We start from the raw sequence: 9,208 nt of genomic DNA, 5'->3' as shown, positions 1-9,208 counted from the left end.
GATAATGAGGGCATCTCTAAGAGAATGCATCATTCATGCGGCTTTTAAATACCTCTTTGATATAAGCAACATGGCAAAACTGACATAAACACCCCAGAAGATTTTATTATTTTAAAAATTTCCTTTTCTCAATAAAAAAAATTCAGATTAATTTTTTGACTCATTTGTGCTGCAGATATACTTGGGAGCCATATTGCTCTAGTTTCTGTGTTCAGACCCATGCATAAAACTGTTAAATGTCTATCCACTTTTTAGTGATGGTCAATGAACCAGGCTAAAATCTGACAAAAGTTGGTTCTTTCTTTTTTTTTCCCTGGTGTTTTCAAAACAAAGCTCTGGATGACATATGGAACTGAATATCCATCTGCTTCAGAGACAGCATCAAACTATCAAAGCCAAAACTTAATGCAGAAACTGCTGTCTTGTCTTACAAACATGGGAATACCAAATTTCAGAAACTCACAGAACAGATCTGACACTAACATATGCCCCAAACAATCCTTGCAATGTGTTTTCAATCTGGATATTGTGGTGAAATAAAGATATAGTAAAAGCTGAAGGGTCCCAATGCTGGAACCACTTAGGGCACCGCAGTCTCAGAATTCACGCAGGGAAGGTTTAGTTTCACCCAACTTCAGCCGTATAAAGCAAGACTTGTAGTCCTAGCTAATTACCTCGGCTCCCTGGATGGGGAAGGGAAGGAAGCGCCTACCTCTGGAAGGAGCCTGCAGAAGGGCTGCCAAAGCTGGGAGGGATAACCAGACACCTCCCTGTTAGAGGGCCAATTTAGGCAAGAGGAGCCTTATCACAGCTGCTACAGTAGGATGAAGAGAAGTTCCTGCGCAATTAAAGCGTTCAGCTGGGTACCAGCATTGGGCTGACTCTAGCAGGCAACGCACAACTCCCTGGGACTCGGAAACACGCTTCAGAAGCGTCAAGTAGCTCATCCTCCCACTTCACGCTGTTGTGGAAAATTGCTCCACCATGCAAGCTCAATGCTTGAAAGCTCATTCGAACCTCCGTAGGCTGCTCTGGCTGCTTGTGACCAGCATGTAACCACAACCAGGCCCGCCTCGCTAAGAGATAGAGCTATTTTCCACTGACTTAAAGGAACATGGACAGGTAAACAGAATGAAATAGATGGCTTGAAAAATGGCATAACTGTGGGTGGAAGCCTGTATTCCCGAAATCTTCCTGTTGCCCATTTCCTAGCTCTGCCAGCTACTTGCAGCAAAGAGCACAGCCACAGCAATCATTTTTAAGGTGGTGAAACTAAAACCCAAACAAGTTAATTTCCAATAAGATGTAAAAGGCCGCTGAATTCCTGATGCACACAGGCTTCCGAATAGTAGGCTTTTTCCTGAAGACATGTCATGTGAAATGTTCTTGGCAAGCATTGCATGGACGGTTATTTTAAAATTTGTGATTAGGGAGTTTAGAAAGAACATTTGAAATTTTCCTGTTGTACTGTATCATGCACAAATATATCAGAAAAGAGATTGCCGCAGAACTGCATTATTATATCTTTGTGACTTAAACCACATTGCCCAACTGAAGAAAGCTGAACCACAGAATATGAATATTTGGAAATATACCACTCTTTCCAAAAGGGAAAGACCTCTATTTTTTTCACTCACATAACACAGGGCAGAAAGGGTTCCCCAGTACAGATCAGCACTAGGTTTCCTACATTTTTAGTTTTAATAAATGATTCTGTGGTTCTGATCTGCCACAGAAGCTTTAAAGTAGAGGGGAGCAATTCTTCATAATACTTTAATACCAGCAAAAGCTCCTACTATGGATGCAATTGTGTTTGTGGTATAGCTCAGCTCACACAGCATCCTATCCAGCATGGTGTAAAAATGGCCATGAGAGTTCACACCTCTAAACTGTATTGCTACACTGTCAGATGTTTATGGTACACACCGTAGGCCAAGATTATAACACAAAATCAGACAATCTGGGAAGGAGGGTGCTGGCTTTTAGCATTGTTAGCTAAACATATAGACCCCAATATTGCCAGGTATTTAAATCCCCACTTGAAGCATGAAAAGCGCTGCCCTAGGTGTTTGATGTCCTCTGCTGAATGAGACCTATTTTGGAGCATTTCTCACCATCTAAACCCAGATCTAAAGCTCATTGAGTTAAACTGGCTTCAGATCAGACCTTACAACATCCTCCCGTGCTAGCAAAGCCAGCACATATTTTACCAGCAATATTAGGTACTCAGTGAGTGCATTAGACAACTAGGCTAATTTATAATACTTCAGGGTGTGTGTTTGTACAGGTATGTCTGCTGGCAACTGCTGTGAGTCATCTAGACAGACTTAGTTTACAGCATGCAAACTCATGATGTGATCTGTGCTCTCTGGATGAAAACTCCCCTTTTAGGAAATGTGACTGCTTTTTCCTCTTTTTCAGCAGAAATTAAAAGCATTGGTCGTGCAGGGGTTTATGCATCAAATAAATGGGAGGTCATAAAACGAACGCTGTTGAGAAAGCGGCAGGAGGGATGGTGAGAGGAAGCAGACCTGCCAATAGAGCAAACAGAAAGTAAATTAATGTCACTGCTGCTCCGGGCTGGAGCTGACCCTGCCCCCTCGGCCCCTTTGGCAGGGGACTTCTGGGGTGACTGCAGACCTTGCAGTCAGGTAAGAAAATGGAAGGCCCCCAAATGAAGCAACACCCCCCACCACACACGGATGCCTGAGAGAAATAGTGAAGTAGATAAATGTATAGTATTACTGTGTTGACCTCCTCCTTTGACTCTGCTCCCCGCAAGCCTCCTGCTTGTCCTTTCTCCTTTCCAGAGAGGGTTGTGAACCAGTCTGAGAGGACATGCCTGAGTGGGGTCCTTTCGGCTGCCAGATAAGCTACCAAATTCTGCCATCATACCGTACGTTTCATAGACATGGAGAGGAACATGGAAAGTTCAGGGCTAGGAGTCACTGTGCAAAACGGTTTTTGTTACTGCACTGTGAACTGCCTAAAATCACCCACTGCATGGCATTCACAGCAAAGCCAGAGCACAGGAGGGGTTAAAGACATACTGTCATCTAAAGCCAACTTCTTCTCCTTTACCCTCATGTCTAATTTTTAAGAGTATCTGAAATAAAAGCATCTATTTTAATAATATTGAGTACCTTGAGAGTAATTCTCACAGAAAACTTCAGCATGTGATATGGCTGATAAACAAGCAGCAAACTTTTTCCAGTTTGGAAGGATTTTCTCCCACAGTTGTGAGCTTTTTAGCTTCAAAAAGTGACAGAGAAAAAAAAAATTAAATATTGGCGTTAGGAATAATTTCTTGCAGTATTCACAAGACTTTAATCTAGGAGCCATTATTTGGTAAGAATTTCAATGTTTTTAATACATTCAAGCAAACAGTTTCAGCCCAATGAGATGGCTGGAATATCCTCCAAAATACAGAGGTTTTTTTTACTAGCAGGCTAGAAGCAGCATGACACACTGAGAACAGCTTTTCCCTCACCTGCCACTTCTTGTCACACTCCCATGATTTCTCCTTCAGGTGCTCTGGCAAGCAGGAGGAGCAAATCCCAGCACAACAGCCCCTCGGTTTATTTTGCTTTTTACCAACTCCGCATCCATCGCGTGCATTTAGGGCACAGGCTGGGATCATCATTTCCTTTACCTTGTCTTCTTCAATTTCTTGACTTCAAGTTTATCTTAAAGCCTTTTGTTTGGGCTCATAATTGGGCAGTGAGTCAGTAACCCACAAGTACCCTGAGCGGAGCCAGCCGTGATCCGCAGGCTTCGCTGACCACCTGCTCCAAGCTGTTTCCTGTGTGGGCGGCCAAGTTCAGAGACACTTAAAATACGAGTTACGGTAAATTTTATTTAACCTTGTGTACACTTTGCAGGCACTCGGGGTGGTTAAAACTGGATGACACCGAACTTGATTTCTCAGCCCCACTTGGCTTTGCTGTAAAGCCGGCTAAACTTTGCTGACTTTAGGAAAGAAGGGCAAGAATCTGGCCCTAACTATTTAGTTCAGCCACGTTTCATCATCGTTCGCTGCACATGCCATCACTTGCTCTCTGGAACCGCTGCTCCCATCCTCCTGTGGTTGCCCACAGCCAGCCCATCAGCTTTCCCTCCCTCCTCGTGACCAAGTGATGCTTCTCTGGCCGTTGCCCGTCCGCCCTGGGAAAAGTTGGGATGCTTTTGTTCTCCCTTCAAGATTTTCTGCAGTGACTGTAAGTTAACACCCCTTGGAGCTTCAGTGCTCCAGCTGAAAAAAAAAAGGATTAAAACAGCCAACCAAACCCGGCTAAGAAAACTGAATTTGAAGACAAGGAAAGAGGAGTAGACATGATAGCTTCAGCCAGAAATGCTGCCTAGGCTTTAATAAATTTGCACCGTACGTGTAGATCCAGGCAGGAGGGCTTGGAGACACATCTCTTCCCCTTCCATCTTAAGCTGTTCACCCCCCAGCCTGACTCATCGCACGGTTTGTGCTTTGGGGTTTCTTGATGTGCCTCCCTTGTCATGCCCGGCTTTCCCAGCGGCCAGCACTCCCCTTGCTGATCTGCTCTGCCTCCCAGCTCCAGCTCTCATGTCGTGTCCACGGTGCTGCTCTGCTTTTCCCTCTAAGACATTTCCTGCTGCAAACCCTGGTTTGGACAGTTTTGGCTCCTGCTTTTTCCAAACACCTTCCCGTCTGGGGCCACGGTGTGCCCCGTCTTCCTGCCAGCAGCCACGCTGCCACGGGCTGGCTGTCCGGGCTCGGGGGGGGGCAAGTTGGGCAAAACCTGAGTCCAGCGTGTGCCTGGTGTGGCTCCCCGTCCTGCTAACTGTGCTTTAGGAGCAGGGCTGGACCCAGCAATGGAAAGCTTCAAAAGCAAGTTTACTTGTTTGTTTGGTTTGAAGTGAAATTTTCTGCTCAGTTTTTCTCCTTTTTCAAGGAAAATACTTGTGCTAGCTTTGAAAGTCCTGATTTGTAAGCGGCATGTTCATCTCTGTTAATTGCTATTTATCTTTCATTTGGTTATAATACGACTGGAACCAGTTTCTTGGTCACACATATATCTTTTGGAGAAAAAGATAATATCCTGCATTTATCTCCAAAGTCAAGGATAGACTATGAAATACTTTTGCGGCTGATTATTTTGATGCATCTTCTCCATTTCCCTTAGCAAAAGGGAGCTCCAATTTCCTCACGCACTGAACTTTGTCCTTCTGCTGAGGAATCTCTGATATTTTGCTTTGAAAAACTCCTAGCCTTGATCTTTACCCCATCCATCACCACACACACATTTTGTGAGCAATGACTTGGGCCTATTTTTGCTCATGAGTGCCCTAAATTGCTTTCAATTCTTCTACACCTTCATCCCATGATGCCTCTAGAGTAGGTTGAAAATTTTTTGAACGTGTAGTTTTGACATAACTATTAGCAATTTTCTGTAGATGAAAAAACTGTCACTTGCCATTTAAAACATATTATTCTTTTCCCTCTCGCTGGATACAGAGGTAATGGAAAAATTCCAAAATTTGAAATATGATGACTTTTAAAATACAAATTTTAAAAATTCATATGAAAGAGAAAGATGTGAAAAATATTTCAAAAATATTAACATAATTATACCCTTTTTTCAACATGATCTAATGAGCCTGAGAATTTTAGAGTGATTTTTTTCCCTGTGCACACATTTTCAAAGCAGAAGAAAATGGTGTGCTGTGGATAATTTGGTTTGCTCGCAGGCAAAGAGCTGGGATGGTATCAATTGCTTTTAATTATTTGCTTTTCTTCCACAGTTCTCAAATGGTCATTGGTGAGGTTTCTTTTAAATTCTGGCTTTGAAAGTAGTATACTTCTTTGCATTTGATGTTAGGCAATAGAAGGGATTAATTATAATACTATGGATGTATTACTACCAGCCCGTTTCTAAAGACATTTACGAGCATTGTGATGGTGAACACTGCTGAACCCTAAGATGTAGGAACTCATTCATACTTTGCAGAAGGAAACTGAGCTGAAGATAAGAATGGCAGATGAATTTCAACATTGTAAAGTGATGTCACCCTGGGAAAAAAAGGTCTTAACTTTAAATATGCAGCGCTGGGCTCTGAGTCACCTGTGCGCATCGAGGAATGGAGTCCTGGGGCAAGAGTGCTACGGAAATATCAGCTCCATGCCCACAGAAAGGAAGAACCAAACCAAACCACTGCCACTACTAGCCGGTATAAAACCCTGGTGTGTCCTTGTCTTGAATACTGTGTGCAGTCCTGCTGCCCCTCTCAAAAAAAGGCCATAATGGGACAAGAAAGGATGCACAGGAGGGTAGCAAGGATCATCAAGCATGGGCAAACAGCTTCTGTGTCAAGAATGAGTGGTTAGTTTAGGACCCTTTAGTGTAGCAGAGACCAATGATGCTGAGCATACAAGAGCTAGGAGCCACCAGGTGGGTTTGACAGGAGGCGGGTGCAAGGCAGGGATCTGTGGGTCCTTAACACAACGCTGGGGAATGCCCTGCTGCAGGGCTTGGTGGGAACGGAGAGAAAAGTTTATGTGGAGAAACTCACAGAAGCGTGAGTGTGCCTAACACATCTACTGCAGGCAGGAGCATGAACTCCAGCTGACCATCTGTGGGGACTAATTGACTAGAAGAAGTCTGGGATGACTATTTCTAGCACTTAGATGTTTCTTCCCTGCAACTTAATCTGCAAAATTGGGACCCCGATCCAAAAATGACTGATTTGTACAGATGAGTCAGAGCAAATGCTGTTGCACAATGTGGAAACTGTAAACCTAGTAAGGGAGGTTTTCTCAGTCTGAGAAAGTATGTGATAAACTTGAGACTGAAAATAAAGAACTTTATTTTGTTTTCCCCAAGAGGAGTCTAGCCAGCATTTTTCTTAGCTCCAGTTAAACGCTTTCCTCATTTCCATTTTGTGATTTAGGGCTACTTCATTCATTGGTTAGATTAAGAAAAATGAGCATGCTGAAGTGTGGAGATGATAAATGGGTCATGTAGTCAAATAGCAGTGGCACTGCAAATCATCAGCATGATGCTTAGAGAGTGACGGAGAGAGCAATCCAGTAAGGAATGGAGGGATCAGATGCTGTGAGTTATTGCAAAGTCAGGATTTAACTCTGATCTTTGCATTTCAGCTCTCCCATTATCATAAAGCTGAGTGGAATAAAACTAGGGTGAGGAAAGTTATGGGGGTAGGGACCTGGGTCTAAAGCTCAAGTTTTGACTCTATTTCCTTCTCTATTATTGTTATATATTTATCATTACATTCTACCCATTAGTGTCTTTGCTTAATTTGGTGTAGAATTATAATTCCACATTGTTCTCACATGTATTTCAACTAATGTAAATCTAGCTTATACTAATGAAGTTAATAAAATACAGGAAAATTTGGGTCCTATTTCTATTTTTAGAGTGAAATGGAAAATATAGTGATAACGTCTAACTGTACAGGGAAAAAAAAAACCACTAACTTTTTCCTATATGTACTTTGTGAACGCTCAGTTTGGTTCAATCAGACAGATTTGTGGTGCTGCATCCCACCATTAACCCAAATCCAGAGCATCTCCACAGGAGGTGCTGGGCAGGAGTCTTCACTGCCTCTCAACGGGAGCAGCTGACAATCCCAAGAAATACATGGTGTAAATTTCAACTGATTCATAACACTACCTTAGCTGTGATTAGCAACTGCAGATTTATTTTGATTTCCCTCTGTTGACAACCTGGCCTTTCATAATTAACCTGTGTGCACTGGGCCCTGGAAAATCACCACATCAGGCCAGTTGCAGGGGCAGTGTAACTCCACTGATCTGGCTGAGCCACACCAGTGGGACAGGGTGCAACCTGGACAGCCAGAGTCCACTGGTATGCTGGTTATCTGCCCCTTTGGCAAGGGGAGGGAAGCACAAAGAGTTTGGCCCCAGTGGACTGAGGGAAAGCACATCAGCATGGGTTTTTTGCAAAGGAACTTGTGCATCATGAAGAAAATCATTTCTGTAGCAGAAGAGATTTTCAGAGGAACGAAGACACACAGACATGTACAAAAACACAGAGCTTCCCTTGGACCGCCTGATCTCCAAGTGAGCAGAATTTATCAGCTTGGGGTGGGGGCAACAGCAAAACAACACAAGGTACATAGGGGACTTCTATCAGTAACTGGTAAGTGAACAAAGGGACCCCAGACACCCACCCTGCAATCTAGTCACTAATGTGACAGGTTGCCACCAAACATGAAGACAAGCCTTTCTCGAGGGCACTGAGTATAGCAAATTAATAGCATCAAGAGGTTATTTTCTTGGAACCTAAATTAAGTATTTCTGTAAAATTACATTCAAGAGCTGCAAAAATTCTATAAATCTTAAAAATGGGTCAAAGCCCCCTGAAATCCTGCTCATGTATACACAAGGCTGTTTGGAAGGAGAGGAGTGGGGTGCAGCTGGTAGGTGCAGCTCTGTGCTGGCAGGACAGCATGCAGGCAAGGATGGATTGCCGCTGAACAGGAGTGCAGCTGGGATTATGTTTGCCAAGCAGGGCTGATTCTCCAGAAAGCTCTTGTGTCAGGGATAGATTTTCTTATCAGAAGTAGAGAAGGTCTGCAAAGAGGATGAAGAAGAAAGTGTCCCCATAGCCCTGTCCCTGTGGTTAGGACACTTGTTTGGATAGGACAGAACTTCCTTTGAGTCCTTCCTGGCGGTTCACTGTGCCTTTGCAGCAGGCCAAGAGTGTGTACACAACCAGAAACTGTGGTTCAGCTGCCACCCGTGCTGCAGCAAGCTGACCACTAGCCATCAAGAGGACACACGTGAAGCTCCCCAGGCACCATCCATTGTGGAGGTGTCCTGCTTTCCAGAGGGGCCAAGGCTACGTCTCTTCTCACAAAAGCTGCTCAGGGCATGTGGCAGTAAGCAGACACGGGCTAAAACGCCTTAGCAAGGAAGACCCTGCTGGCTTCTCCCATCTGTTGTAGCAGGGCTGACTGTCAGCCTGGGAGCACGAACTGCAGGAGCCCACCACAGCGGGGAATTCAGAGAGCAGGGGCATGGGCAAAGTTCAAGCCAAATGTGTTCCTAGGCTGGGACGTGCCCTTTGCACAGGTAGGTTTTGGTGGATGCTGGCTACGGGCTTCGGTAATGCTTTGGTGCCAGGTTGGAGGGTGCATTAACACTGGGTATGCATCCCTGCCCCTGGGATAGGAGATGCCAGGGCAACGTCAG

This window comes from Haliaeetus leucocephalus, unplaced genomic scaffold, assembly GCF_000737465.1.
Source record: "Haliaeetus leucocephalus isolate CR32 unplaced genomic scaffold, Haliaeetus_leucocephalus-4.0 Scaffold702, whole genome shotgun sequence".
In the NCBI taxonomy this organism is placed as follows: domain Eukaryota; kingdom Metazoa; phylum Chordata; class Aves; order Accipitriformes; family Accipitridae; genus Haliaeetus; species Haliaeetus leucocephalus.
This window is presented reverse-complemented; position numbering follows the sequence as displayed.